The sequence below is a fragment of the Ursus americanus genome, chromosome X, assembly GCF_024610735.1.
Source record: "Ursus americanus isolate L20-20 chromosome X, mUrsAme1.1.p, whole genome shotgun sequence".
NCBI classification, from domain to species: Eukaryota; Metazoa; Chordata; class Mammalia; order Carnivora; family Ursidae; genus Ursus; species Ursus americanus.
In genome coordinates this window covers 17,348,534-17,364,198 of record NC_142164.1, presented here as the reverse complement: position 1 = coordinate 17,364,198, position 15,665 = coordinate 17,348,534, and the positions used below count along the sequence as shown (strand labels likewise).

At 46.4% G+C, this 15,665-nt stretch overlaps 1 pseudogene; it reads right to left on the bottom strand.

Moving 5' to 3' along the window:
- Positions 1-6,157: 6,157 nt before the first annotated feature.
- LOC123796745 (small ribosomal subunit protein eS12 pseudogene) lies at positions 6,158-9,213 on the bottom strand (annotated as a pseudogene).
- Positions 9,214-15,665: the final 6,452 nt, after the last annotated feature.

Below are 15,665 nucleotides of genomic sequence, written 5' to 3'. Positions count from 1 at the left end.
AAGGGAATGCTGCACTTGGCATTCCAAAATGAGAAAAGGTTCCTGGAGGAGATGCCTTGAGGACTCGATAAAAAATGAGTAGAAGGGGGCACCCGGGTGGTGCAGTCAGTTAAGCGTCTGACTCTAGGCTTCAGCTCAGGTCTCGATCTTAGGGTCGTGGGACGGAGCCCTGCATCAGGCTCCAAGCTCAGCGTGGAGTCCGCTTGAGACTCTTTCTCCATCTCTATCTGCCCCTCTCCCACTCACCTGTGCTCTCTCTCTCTCTCTCTCTCTCTCCCTCTAAAATAAATAAATAAATCCTTAAAAAAAAAACAGATGAGTAGAAGTTCACTAGCCAGGAAGAGGTGAGAGGTGGGTGTTCAAGGGAGAAGCATGGAGCCATCTATCATCTGGCCTCAGGGGGTGGGGAGCAAAGACTGAAACCCTAAGGCTCCAGCATAGGGCAGAGGGGGGTAGCAGTGGGGGGACACCTGGCTGATGGGGTTGGCATGACGGGCCACAGAGGACCCTATGTGGAGTTTGGACTTGATCCTGATGACAATGAGAACCTACTGAAAGACATACTGGCAAGAGTGGACTAGAGGGGAGTAAGTCTGCACTGAAAAAGCCAGTGGAGTGTCAGGCTCTGCTTCTCCTCCCAAGACACTTCCTGGAATCACTCACTCAAGGTCACTCAGCTTCCAACCCAGCTCTGTCTGTCTCTACAGTACATTCCGTTGTCTCTGAGCACGCACCTCAGAAAATAGCCTAGCAATTAGCCAATAGGCTCATTTCCATTTATTTAATTGATTTAACTGGTTTATATAAATGACACAAGGTGCCAGGCACAGAAATATAAAGAAGAATAAAGCATGGCCACTGCCCTTGGATCTCTTGCTTTTTAAATAATCCAGAGGGGCACCTGGGTGGCTCAGCCAGTTAAGCATCTGACTCTTGATTTCAGCTGTGGTCATGATCTCTGTATTGTGAGATCGAGCCGGCATTGGGCATGGAGCCTGCTCAAGATTCTCTCTCCCCCCTTCTGCCCCTCCCCCCTCCACACGCACTCTCTCTCTCTAAAAAAAGAAAACACATTATTTAAATAATCTAGAAATATATCAGAGGGTTTGACTGTAATTTAAACAGCAGTGAACATGACACTACTCTAAGACCTCTAAACATGTTTAGAATTATAACGACTTCTAACAGTAACTTTGGTAATATAAACACCTTTAGGTATTTAGATTTTCTGATTTGCCCAGAGAAGTGAGCACATAACCAGAAATCCAAGTTAGCCAGTTCCTTCTATGGCCTTGGGCATATTCCTGCCTCTGAACAATGAGGACAGATCTGACAGTGCTTCTATATCTGACAAGGCTATGCTAGAAAGTTTACTATCGAGTCCCATTAACTATTTCCATATACACTCATATATGCAAGACATTTCGCCTTTATGTTCTTTTTTTCTTTAACACAAAAAAATTCCCCTTACTCTATTTCTCAGGAGGATTTGGTTCTCTTTCCCCCTATGATTTCCAGAACATTTCAAAACTCTTCAAATGAAAATATGCGAGTCATGACTTGTGGGTAGCAAGTTAGGACTTGTGGGGACAGTTAGGGGGAGGGCAAACTCCAAGATCTGCCAGCAATTGTTTTCTCTCTTGATTCGAACGAAGGAAAAGATCATGTTATTTATACAGCATAAGGTTCCAGATTTTCAGGAATGAAATCCGAGCTCAGCATGTCAACATATTGGTCTGGTCTGTCTTGGAATGTACAGTAGATAGAGTTCTTTGTGCTGGGAAACATTAGGAAGGTCAATATTCTTTTCTGATTTTTTTTCTTTTAAGAAAAGAGTTCATTCTCACACTCCAAAGTGGTGGTATTAGATATCATCCAGATAATACGCTCAATGGTCGTGCAGACTTCAGTTTCAAACATAAAGCCCCAGGGCCAACAGCTTTGATGGGTCCAGTTACATGTTCTTTACTTTACAGATAATGTTTTTCCACAAATACTCCCAGCCTGGGAGGAGATACATAAGTGAACAATCCAATGAAATAAAAATAATAGTGACGTTAATAATAGTGAGTCCCAAATCGCAAAGAACCCACACAGACACCGACCTGGGCTTCCTGATCAGGGGAACCTGCTAGAAGCAGGTAGGGCAGAGGCCTCCGGGGGTGGCGGAAGGAGCGCTGGGCCGGGGATCACAGGGCAGGACTTCAAGTGAAAAGAGTTTCAGATGTGCTCTGCAACAACGTATAATCACTTACCCTCGATGGCTTTCAGTTTTCTCATCTTCAAAAGAAAGGGGTTGGCCTGGACCTAGAGGAAAGGGCCCCCGGAGCCCAGGACAGCTAGAGGCCTGCCCCCTGGTTCTGCCACTGGCCAGTGTGGAATCCTGGACAGACAGTCTCTGAGCCTCAGTTCCCCTCTCCCACCCCCCGGTAAAATCAAGGACAATAATAATTTTCCTGACTGAGGTACGCTGAGAATTAAAGGGATCGTGTTTTTAAAGCGTCTGGCACATAGTAGGCAGCACTCTGGAAACCCGAGTTCCTTCCAGGCTTCCCCCTAGAAGTCCCTTCCAGCGCTAAAACACCCCGGCCCCCATCCAGTTCCTTTGTCTCCAAAATCCAGTCCGCGGCATAGCCACAGCCCTCCTTCCCAATCACTGCAGGGGCACACACACCTGAATTGCTGCTTTCAGTTTTCCAAATTGCCACTAAAACTTGCTTCCCGCGAAGTTTTTGCCCCGATTGGGCATCTCCTGATGTGGGTAGCCACGCTTTCTTGTTTCCCGGACCCCGCTTGCAGTGCCCTCCCCCCAGGCGCTGGCCGAGCGCCGCGGAGGGCGGCCGTGGGACGCCCGGGGACCGAGCTCGGCCTCGCATTTCCGCCGCTCCAGGTGTTTCGGGGCAGGCCCGCGATGCAGCGAGCGGTTCCCACGTCGCCCGGGCGCAGACCCGGCCCATCTTCCGGGCGCTGGCCTTGGGATTAGCAGAGCCCAAAATAGGGTCCCTTGGGGGGTTGGTTTGTTGGCGGTTTGACTGACGTGGCCCGGGGAGAGGGCTGCTGCCTGGTGGTCTTTCTTTGGGAAGGGAACTCCTTGTTCGGAATTCCTTAATTCCAGGGAGGCTTCAGATACATATTTATAAAAGTAACATATATAATTTACATATATTTATAACAGTATTATAACCACATTAGAGAACCTTTGGAAAGCAGAGCAAAAGAAAAACCCTTCCCCATTTATAATTACAACTCCCAAACGCAGAGGCTGGTAGTATTTTGCTGTGTGTTAGTTCCGTTGTGTTCTTTGAGTCCTTTCCCAAAGCTTTCATTCCGTTAGTTAGTTCTATATTCACACACACGCACACACACACACTCACGCTTTTAGTACCTTGCTTTTCACACCGTAAACTTTTCTAGGTAGATGCTTCAGAGTCCTTATTATTTTAGTAACCGCGAACTACACCTAGGGGATCCAGTAGGATGTACGTTACAATTTTGTTGTTGTTGGCCCTTCGGTGGTGTCCAATGTTCTTCTGTTGTAACTCACACTACCAGGAATGTGTATTAGCATAACGTCTTTTCACCCAAATTTCTTTTTTTATTTACTTATTTGTCAGAGAGAGAGTGCACAAGCAGGGCGGGTGGCAGGCAGAGGGAGAAGCAGGCTCCCTGCTGAGCAAGGAGCCCATTGCGGGGCTTGATCCCAGGACGCTGGGATCATGACCTGAACTGAAGGCAGACACTTAACTGACTGAGCCACCCAGGGGCCCCTTCACTCAAATTTCTTACCATTTCCTTAAAGTCACCTCCTAGAAATTGAAATGTAGGATTAATGAGTATGAGCATGTCCATGGTTCCATCACTCTTGCCCGGATGCGTCCGAAGGGATTGAACCAATATGCGCTCTTACCTACGGCGGGGGCGCATTCTCTGAGCGGGCTGTCACCTTTGTAAAACTTGGTTGTTTCGTTCTTCCACGGTTACTATGCTGTGATTTACAGCGAGGGGAGCACCTTTATCCCCCTTGAGTTTGATTACTCGTTTTGTCTGTTTTTTAAGCAAGCCTTTTGAAGTGAGTGGGATTTGAATGAAGAAGGATGGCTTAGTGAATAAAGCCTGGGAGTTTGTCCCGTCCTCATGTTCAGGGAGACCTGGTGAGAGGAAGAAATGGATGAAAGTGCTTCGTGGGGAGGAAGGGACGGGGCAGTGGGGGATGAGCTTGGGAGGGGAAAATGGCAGGGCCAACCCCCTCAATGTGGCCCAAGTTGCAGGTGTGAGAAAGATGGATTTAGAAGCAACGGTTTGGACCAGGTAAAAGCAGAAGAGCCTGGGCTCCAGGCATGGAATCAGCTTCAAGGATTTGGTGAAGCTACAGAGTCTATCGGGTACAATGAGGAGGGAATCCTGCACTCTCTCATTTATTGAGTACTTTCTCTGTGCCCACGGTTTGGAGGCTATCTCAATGAATAATAACCCAAGGAGAGAGGTAACATCATTATCCTCATTTTACAGATGTGGAAACTGAGGGGTTCCCTGTGGCAGCCAAGGCCAGGGATGTGTATTACAAGTGGCAGAAAGGAGGATTCGAAACCTTGCCAACCTACTTCAAACCTAGGGCCTTTAGGATCAAGACCAATATTTGGACAAAGGACAGAAGAGAAACAGCATTTATCCAGGCTACGAAAGCCTGGGGTCAGGCCTGGGCGGAGAAAGACCAATGATGGAGAGACATGCTTTCCTCTCCCCTAGATCCATCAAAGAATGTGTTTCCTGCTCAGTTTCAAGCACCGCCTCTTTCTCTCCCAATTAAAGTAGAAACTGTGTGGGCTTAGAGGGTTTATATTAGACAAAGCAGAGTTAAGTTTTCTTTCTTTGCTTTGCTTTTTTTTTTAGAAATCGCATTTTATTATTTTTTTTAAAGCAAGCTCTCCACCCAGTGTGGGGCTCGAACTCACGATCCTGAGATCAAGAGTCACACGTTCCGGGGCGCCTGGGTGGCTCAGTCGTTAAGCGTCTGCCTTCGGCTCAGGGCGTGATCCCAGGGTTCTGGGATCAAGCTCCACATCAGGCTCCTCTAATGGGAGCCTGCTCTTCTTCTCCCACTCCCCCTGCTTGTGTTCCCTCTCTCACCGGCTGTCTCTCTCTCTCTGTCAAATAAATAAATAAAATCTTAAAAAAAAAAAAAGTCACACGTTCCACCGCCTGAGCCAGCCAGGTGCCCCCAGAGTTCAGTTTTCAAAGGCACTTGTCTCCCAGCCCCTTATTTCAACTTCTCCTTATTTTGCTAGAAAATGCCGTTGGGTTTGAAACATGGATTGTGTTGGACTGATCACCAGTTCAGATGTGTTCTTACTTCCCCACTTTCTATTCGGCATATTCTCTTCTAAAGCATGGTTACATAGCACACATCACATGGCGATCTGAGGTGAGCCACGGAACCAGGGAAATGTCTTAGTGTGGCTGGTTTCCAGGCCTGGGTTTCCAGAGCCCTCAGTGCTCAGCGAGGAAGGAAACCCAGCTGGCCCATTGTCTTCTGAGACCAAGAAACTTTTGTATAAAACAACAGTAATAACAGGTAATTATTTTGATCTTCATATTCAGATTCTCTCTCTTTTTAAAAAAGATTTTATTTTTTATTTTTTATTTTTATTTTTATTTTTTAAAAAAGATTTTATTTATTTATTCGACAGAGATAGAGACAGCCAGCAAGAGAGGGAACACAAGCAGGGGGAGTGGGAGAGGAAGAAGCAGGCTCCCAGCAGAGGAGCCTGATGTGGGGCTCGATCCCATAACGCCAGGATCACGCCCTGAGCCGAAGGCAGATGCTTAACTGCTGTGCCACCCAGGTGCCCCGAAAGATTTTATTTTTTAAAGTAATCTCTGCACCCAAGGTGGGGCTCGAACTCAGCCCTGAGATCGAGAGTCACACCCTCCACTGACCGAGCCAGCTTGGTGGCCCTACCCCCCTCCACCGTCTCTCTTTATCTATATTATATAAATATCAAAGAGATAGTAATATTTATATTATATAAATATAAGAGACAGAGAAATAATGGAAGGAAATATTCCAAAATGTTAGCATCAACATGGTATGTGGCTGGATGCTGGTAATATAGCAAATTTTAGATTTTTTTTCCTTTGAGGAACAAGAGCCAACTTTTTAATTTGTTCGTTTCTTGCATTTGAAGTACTCCTCCATGACATCCTTGGCCTGAGACTCTTTGCCGTCGTCCTTCACTATAACACAGCTGCAAGCCAGCACTTTGCCGGGGGGCTCTCCCCTGTGTCCGTTCTGCAGAGCGCTCCTCTCTCCCCTCGTTTCTTGTTGTCATCAACCTTAATTAGGTTGATTTGGTGTTCGGCACAAAGGGCCTCCACCAACTGGACATACACAGGCTCGTCACAGTTGGATGCAAACACACAAAGGTGGGCTTGGCCTTGTCGAAGGCTCTGGCAGCTTTTGCGAATTCCCGGTGCTGGGCCATCCTGCATGAAGGCGGGCTTCCGCACCTCTTGTAAAGCAGTATTAACGTCCAGGACACCTCCGGCAGCAGGGCCTTCCTCCGGGCCAGGGCTGGAGCTGAGTCTTGAATGCCCTCGAGCCTCTGTAAAGAGCTGGCTATTTATTATACTTTCCTGTGTTTTCCAAAAATGTCCACAACGAGGATGATTTGCGTTGATATTTGGAAAAACAGGAAAACAGTAAGTTATTTATTTTTTAAAGGATTTTATTCATTTACTTGAGAGAAGGAGTGCAAGCTAGAGAGAGCACGAGGTGGGGGGAGGGGCAAAGGGAGAGGGAGAAGCAGACTCCCCGCTGAGCAGAAAGCCCCAGGCGGGGATCAAACCCGGGACCCTGGGATCATGACCTGAGCCAAAGGCAGACACTTCACTGACTGAGCCCTCCAGGCACCCTACAAGTTATTTTTTTTTTTGCAATTTTCAACATGTTTCACTTTATCAATAAAAAGATTAATAGTAAAAATAAATTTACAGACTACTGTGTCTTTAATTTTGAGCAGAAATTTAAAGAACTCTCTATATTAACCTTAGGATATAACCCTTTTATTTGCATGATTTATTTCTAGTCTTTTAGAGTTGTCTATCATCTTGATACCCCAAATATGAGAAAACTTTTACATCCATTTTCTAACTTAATGTACCCAAGAATGTTAATATGCCATATCATGACTATCTTGAAAATACACTCTGAAGTCAGTCATTTCCCTACACCTCCTGTCATGACCTTAGTCCAAGCAGTTGCAACCTCTCACCTGGACCACCTTCACGACCCTGTACGCATCTCCTGCTAAAACTAGCTCCACTCCCCTGAGTCCTCATCTCCTCAGTGCCTAAGGGAACTTTCCTTAGTGGTGGTGGTTGTTTTTCATTTAAATGGCATTAGACCAAAATTCTGCTCAAAGGATTTTTTTTAACAGTAAGAGCTGTTTATTTAAAATGCGGTTTATTAAGGACCATCTAAGGGGTCCATCACTTAGCCTATTTTTATTTACCTAGCATGTTTTATTTACCTGGTGTGTTTTTATTTAGCATTTAAAATGTGCTGGCCTGGAGCTAGGCCCTGGAGGGACGGAGATTCATAGGGAAAGGCGGAGCTGTTTCATGGAGTGCCTGTTGTTTATCAGGCGCATTTTTTATTTATTTAATTTTTTAAAGATTTTATTTATTTATTTGACAGAGAGACCATTAATGGGGGGAGGGACAGGGAGAGGGAGAATCAGACTGCCCACTGAGCCCCAACCCGGGGCTCAATCCCAGGACCCAGAGATCATGACCTGAGCCAAAGGCAGATGCTTAATCGAAGAGCCACCCAGGTGCGCTACCAGGTACATTTTTTTAAAAGTAATCTCCATGCCCAACATGGGGCTCGAACTCACGACCCCGATATCTAGAGTCATAGGTCATACCGACTGAGCCAGCCAGGCGCCCCTACTGGGTACCTTTTTGATGCTTACTCATTTCATCCTCCAACTATCCTGGGAGGTAGGCTCTCACTACTACTAGCGATACAGGTGACCACACCGAGGTTCCCAAAGACCGCGTGCCATGGCTAAGACCACGCAGTAAGGTAGTGGAAATTCTGGGCCCGGAAGGCAGGTCCGCTTACTTCAAAGCTTGTGCTAATTATATACCATTTTTTCTCCCATAATATATACACTCATACAGTATGATTCCTGGCCTTTTAAACCTTACAGTCTAGTTGATGGTAAGATAAACACATATAGAAATACCCAGCAGTCGCTGGGTATGGACACGCATCACAGAAGTCCCTTGTGTATTCCAGCTGGAAATTACACCTCTTTGAGTGTCTGGGGAGGCTGCGCGGGGCTGTAATGGATTTGGCTTTGATTGACCCCAACCTGGCCTCGGAAGGTTTTATGTTTTGACCGTGGACGGAACCACCGTTGCCGTCCCAGATCATCAAATTGCAAATGGAGGTTTTATTCCAGTCTGCCTTTAACAATTAAGGCAGGGCTTCTCTGACTTGAATGCACATACCAATCACCTGGGGATCTCATTAAAATGCAGATTTTGAATGAGAAGTCGTGAGGTGGGGGCTGGGAGTCTGCATTTCTTTTTATTCCCCCCCTTTTTTAATAGCGAGACTTTTTCGTTCGTTTGTTTTGTTTTTGCAGTACTTTTTAAGTTTTATTTATTTACTTTTAAAGTAAGCTCGATGCCCAGTGTGCCGGGGCTTGAACTCAAGAGCCCTAGATCAAGAGTCTCATGCTCTACCGGACGGAGCCAGCCAGGCGCTCCTGGGCGTCCGCATTTCTAATAAGTTCCCAGGTGAGGCTGATAATGCTAGTTCGAGGGTCGGGGAGCAGACGCTAACTGGAGTTAAATGGACTAACCCAGACCCGACTTCCATCCTGTCTCTGAGCCCCAGACAGAAAGCTCAGCTGCTCTTCCTCTCCCTGTGGGCCAGAGGAAGAGTCCCCCCCAACCCCGAGCTGCAAGAGGAAGGGACCTCCCTTCTCTGAGCCTCATCCCAGTGAAAGGGCAGGTGGCTGTCCAGGCTCGAGCTGGGGCTGAAAAAGGCAGCCCTGTCCCGGGAGAGGTGTCCAGGCTCACTTCGGCCTCCACGTGGGCCAGGCCGGCTCCTCCAGTCCCTCCGCAGCCTGCTGCCACTGCCACCAGGCCACAAACGAGGGCGAGGAGGCCCCCTCCTCCCGGATGCCCTCCCTGGTGCATCTGGGCAAGCACTCCGTGCTGTCGGGCCACTTCAGCCCTGTGCCAGGTGCCCAACTGGGCCGGTGGCCGTTCTCTTGACCTCTTCGGCCACCCGCCTGGGTGCATGGTCTGGTTCTGACCTGCCTGACAGCAGGGGACTGGCCCTGGTGACTCTCTGAAGCCCCTCCTAGCACCGTGAGTCAGACTCCCAGAGGCCCCAGGGCCCTGGGCGACAGGTGGGTGGCCTTGCTGGGACCACATGGGAAGCCGAGGCTGGATGGATATTAGCCCAGGAGGCGGCGGTGCAAGATGGTGCCGCCAGAACAGAGGGCCACCGTCTATCTTGCTTCTCCTTATGCAGAACGGATCATAATTATAATACTTGGAATGTATGTGAGGCCTGCTTTCCAGAAGCTCAAAGCACAGTTAAGTATTGAGTACTCTTTTCGCTAGTCTGATAATCATCCATCCCCCATTGTTTCTGTGGGAAATGGTTTCCAGTTCCCAAACTGCCTGACGGCGTGCTGGGAACTGGCTGCACAGACAGGAAGAGAGGGAGTAAAAGGTAGATGCCACTAAGAGCCAGAGGAATTGTTCAGAGAATGTGCGCTAGGAGTTCAGAGGAGGGTGGGAGGACCCTGGCCTGGGCATTGCAAGACCTCCTGGGGCAGGGGAGCATGAGCTGTGCCTCTCAGGAGGAATAGGATTTTTTTGGGGGGGGTTAAAGGGGTGCCTTCTCCTGAGACAAGAACAGGGTGCTCACTACACAAGCTGGAGAAATGGTTCAGGCATTCTGGCCGGAGTCAAGGGATGTCAGGCCGGATGGGATTGCCTATGGAGCTCACAGGGGAACAAGAAGGGCCTGGGGGGAGGAGAAGAGGCACAATTTACCATTAGTACCGTGGGCCAGGCACGGGACCTACACGATGTCCATTCCTCATAGGACCCGTCATTGCTTAGATGAGGACGTAGCTTCTCGGAGGCTGAGTGAGGCTCTTACGCTTCCTCCCCCCCACCCCCAGGCAGTAAGTGCTAGAGTCAGGATTTGAATCCAGGTCTGTGTGGGTGTTTCCATGATGTCGTGACTTCTCATTCTTGCACATGTCCCTAACTCCTACGTTGGATGTGAAAATGCCCATGGAAGAGGCGCCTGGGTGGCTCAGTCAGTGAAGCGTCTGCCTTCGGCTCAGGTCATGATCCCAGGGTCCTGGGATCGAGCCCCATGTGGGGCTCCCTGCTCAGCTGGGAGCCTGCTTCTCTCTCTCCCTCTGTCCCTCCCCCCTGCTCGTGCACTCTCTTTCTCTCTCAAATAAATAAAATCTTAAAAAAATAAAATAAAAATGCCCATGGAAGTCCATGTTTCTGAAAATGGTCCAAAGGCCTCCTGGCCCAGATTCTTGAAAAGTCAGAAGCCATGGTCACTCTCCGAGTTTCTTAACTTTCGACATAAGAAATTACCACAAAGTGGAAAGCTCAAGACAATTTGAATGCATTCTCTCAGTTCCAGAAGCCAGGGGTCTGAAATCAAGGTGTCGGCAGAGCTATCTTCCTCTAGAGCCTTTAGGGGAGTATCCTTGGGTGTTAGGCTTCCCCAGAAAAACAGAATCAATAGGATATATGTATATTATATGGAGAAAGAGAGAGAGATTTATCATAAGGAATGTGAAGGCTCAAAAGTCCAAAATCTGCAGGGTGGGCTGGCAGGGTAGAGAGACCCAGCAGAACCAATGTTCCAGTTGGATGCTGAAAGCCTGAGCTAATAATGTCTCAGATCAAGTTGAAAGTCAGCCTGCTGGGGCTCCTGGGTGGCTCAGTCATTAAGCGTCTGCCTTCGTCTCAGGGCGTGATCCCGGTGTTCTGGGATCGAGCCCCACATCGGGCTCCTCCGCTGGGAGCCTGCTTCTTCCTCTCCCACTCCCCCTGCTTGTGTTCCCTCTCTCGCTGCCTCTCTCTCTCTCTGTCAAATAAATAAATAAAATCTTAAAAAAAAAGTCAGCAGGCTAAAGAACTCTCTTTTGCTGGGGGTGCGGGCAGGGTCATCTTTTTGTTTTAGTCTGGCTTTCAACTGCTCCGATGAAGCCTGCCTACCTTCCGGAGGGCAACCTGCTTTACCCAAAGCCCTCTGATCTGATGTTAATGTCATCAGAAACGCACTGTCACAGAAACGCTCAGAGTAATCATATTTGAGCAAGTATCTGGGTATCCTGTGGTCCAGCCAAGGTGACACTTAGAATTAACCATCACAGCTTCCTTGCCTCTTCTCCTGGTGGCTTTTGGCGTTCCTCGTCTGCGGGCTGCATGATTCCAATCTCCTGATTCCGTCTTCACACAATTCTCTTCCTATGTGTCCCGTCCCAAATCTTCCTCTGCCTTTCTCTTAGAAGGCCCATCCTAAATCTCGGGTGATCTCATTTCAAGATCCTTAGCTTAATTCTGTCTGCCAAGACCCTTTGTCCAAGTCAGGTCATAATCACAGTTTCTGGAGGTTAGGACACGGACACATCTTTTCGTGGGGCAACCATTCAACCCACGAAACTCGTATTGCCCCCTGGAAATCTGAGGAGTTCTGCTGGCATGGCCACTTCCTAGCTTCAGGTACAAAACAAAACAGAAACCCCAAACTGAAGACTCCAGACTATTAATAAACCTAGTGAAGGAGGTAAGTCGGCCACCATTTGGGGTAGACGTTGTAAGTGTCGCGTCATGCTAGGGGGGGCCAGGAAATGTCGTTGCCCACTCAGGAGAGCTGTCTGGCCCATCCCTATGTGAAGTGATCAGGAGGAAGATGTCCAGAGAGCCTTTTACGTTTTCTTTCAAAATGTATTTTCTTTATTTTTACAGTATATTTGTGGTTTATTTTGCACGCAGCTTTCCCACAGTAGCAGATGTAAAAGGTTTTATTTTTACAGCTTCAATTTTTTCATTATGAAAACAGTTAACATTATAAAGACTTAGAAAGTGGAAAGATAAATGACTGCTAATCTTTCCGCACTGATACAACTGATTTCTGTTTATATTCCCTCTCATTATCGTCCGCCGATATCTTAGCTCCTTTGTGAAGTCTTCCCTTACTTTTCAGTGGGCTTTAATGTTCCTTCTGCCCTCCAAAAGCAGTTTGTGGATTATAACACTTTTCGCTTCTTTTTAAGATGTTATTTGTAAGGAATCTCTACGCCCAACATGGGGTTTGAACCCGCATCCTTGAGATAGAGTCGCACGCTCTGCTGACTGAGCCAGCCAGGTGCCCCACACTTTTCACTTTGATTGTATGACCTGCAATTAGACTGAATCTCCTGCAGAGCAGGGCCCATGTTTTTTCACGTTCATGTCTCCTGCACATAATACAACACCTGGTAAAAGTAAATGGTCAATAAAGTTTTTCAAATAAATTAATATGTGTATGTGTCCCGTCATAATCGTGATAAGCACGTAATTTTGTAATTTGCTTTTGTTACCGAGCATCAGAGTACACATGTTTTTATGTGCTATTATTTATTTTTCTCATAATGTATTTCAATAGTTTCCTAATATGTGTTTTAAGAGAGGGAGAGAGAGAGAGAATCATAAGCAGGCTCCACGCCTGGCACAGAGCCTGACGCAGGGCTCGATCCCACAACGCTGAGGTCATCACCTGAGCCAAAATCAAGAATCTGACACTTAGCTGACCGAGCCACTAAGGTGCCCCAATAGTTCCCTAATATTCTATCCCTTTAATGGACAGGTGTTTGCTTAGTCATCTCCCTCCTCTTGGGAATGGTTGTTTTCAGCCTCACTCTATTTGCCATTATACTGAACACCTTCATAAGCAGGGCTGCTTCTTCCGCTTCTTTTTCTTCTCCTTCTTCTCCCTCTTCTTCTTCTTCTTCTTCCGCTTCTTCCTCTTCATCTCCTCCTCCTCTCCTTCCCCTCCCCCTCCTGCTGCTGCTGCTTCTGCTTCTTCTTCTTCTTCTTTTTTGAAGTAGGCTCCATGCCCAGGGTGGAGCCCAATGAGGGGCTTGAATCCACAACCCCGAGATCAAGACCTGAGCTGAGATCAGATGCTTAACCGACTGAGCCAGCTGGGTGCCCCCTTCTTGGTTTTTTTAATGAATGAAATTCCTCAAAGTGGGATGAACATTTTTAAGTTCTTGCTAACATTTTGCTTCTCAAGAAGGTCATAGCAATTTGCATTAACAGTGTATAGAAGAAATATCACAGCCACAGTTCTTTCGGTATTGTGTTTGAAAGTGATTTTTATAATTGTTTTCAAATACTATTTCATCGTAATTTTTATTCTAAATTCAGTAAAACTTAACAAGCACATTTCATTGGAGTTTTATATGTAAATCACACTTCTAGATATAACTGGAAGTTTCCAGGTATTCAGCAGTGCACGTGTATCCCCTGCGGACAAGTAGAAAAGCAACAGATTTCGTTAAAAATGGCAAAGAGAGGAGAGAGAAGTCACCATCCCAGTACAGACTGGCCACCGTGAAACAAAGACCTCCTTGAGTCATATATGAAATGATCCATTTCGACCATCTCTGAGACGCCTCCTTCAGCCACACTGGTTAAAGCCTTCACGTATTTACAGTGAAGAAGAAGGGAGACTAACCATGCCTTTAATAGTAGGAAACTGCTTATGGCTTTACTGATACTATGTGAATCCCGTCTTTTCAGTAAATCCTTTCGATATCTTTTGTAAGCCCTTAAGCCCCTTGCAGTATTTTATACCTAGACATTTGGCTAAATACTTTGATTACCGAGTTTATATTTGGGCACTATTGCATATGTTCTTCATTCTTTCCTTAGTTTCCCTCTGGTATGATTTCCCATCTGTCTGAAGAACTTATTTCCTATAGCGCAGGTCTCCTGACAACGAGTTCTCCTAGTTTTCTTTCACCCGAAATGTCTTTGTTTCATCTTTACTTTGTTTTTTATTTTATTTTTTTTTAAAGATTTTATTTATTTATTTGACAGAGATAGAGACAGCCAGTGAGAGAGGGAACACAAGCAGGGGGAGTGGGAGAGGAAGAAGCAGGCTCAGAGTGGAGGAGCCTGACGTGGGGCTCGATCCCGTAACGCCGGGATCACGCCCTGAGCCGAAGGCAGACGCTTAACCGCTGTGCCACCCAGGCGCCCCTACTTTGTTTTTTAAAATATTTTTTCTTTTAAGTCATCTCTGCACCCATGGTGGGGCTCGAACTCGTGACCTCGAGATCAAGTGTCACACACTGTCCCACTGAGCCAGCCAGGTGCCCTTCATCTTTACTCTTGAAGAATTCTTCCACTGGTTATGGAATTTGGGGTTGACAACTTTTCTTTTAGCACTTTAAAGATGTTCCAACTGTCTTTGTCCTTCATGGTTTCTGGGAAGAAGACCATGGTCATTCGAATGCTCATTCCTCTCTATACAATATTTGGTTTCTCTCTGGCTACACGCAAGATTCACTCTTTATCTTTGGCTTTCATCCACTTGATTATGATGGGTTAGGCATGGTTTTCTTCACATTTAGCCAGTCTAGTGTCCACCAAATTTTGGAATGTTTTTGCCATTATTAAAAGGTTTTTTCTTCCCTCTTCTCTCCTTCTGGGACAATTCCCTGTATGTTAGATCTTTGATACTGTCTCACAGATCCCTGTGGCTCTGGTCATTTTATTTTCTGATCTTTGTTCTCTCTCTTCTTTAGACCAGAGAATTTCTAGTGGTCTCTTCACATTTGCTCACTTTTTCTCTGTCTTTTCCATGCTTCTCTTGAGTCCATTCAGGGTTTTTTTCCCCAAATACTATATTTTTGGTCTTAGAATTTCATTCATTTTTTATAGTTTCTAATTTCTTTTTCTTTTAAATCTTTTAAAAGAGATTTCCTTCTTTTTTACATTCATTACAAGCGTATTTTTCTTCAACTCATTGACCAGAGTTATAATACCTCCTTCAAAGTCTTTGCCTGATCATTTCAACTTCTGGGTAATCCCTGTGTTGAGCTCAGCTGATTGTGTTTTGTCTTGAGAGTGGGTGGGACACATTTTCCTATTTTGGGGGGTTTTTTTTGGTTTTGTTTTGTTTTTTGAAGGTTTATTTATTTACTTGACACAGAGAGAGAGAGAGAGAGAGCACTAGCAGGGGGAGTGGGGGAGGGAAAAGCAGGCTCCCGCTGAGCAGGGAGCCCCATGCGGGGCTCGATCCCACAACCCTGCAATCACAGCCTGAGCCGAAGGCAGATGCTCAACTGACTGAGCCACCCAGGTGCCCCTGTTTTTGTTTTTTGTTTGTTTGTTTTGGTTTTGTATATTTGGTCATTCGGATCATATACTGGGCACTGTAATTGTGAGTTTGTAGAGACTCTGGATTTTTGTATATTCCTCCAAAAATGTTGATGTTTTTTGTTTTAGCAAGAAATTAACTTGGTTAGGCTCAGACTGCAAACTCTATCTCACCTATGGAAGACATCAGCTCAATTATCAGTTCACATCTTTTAGCCCTAGCTGTAATG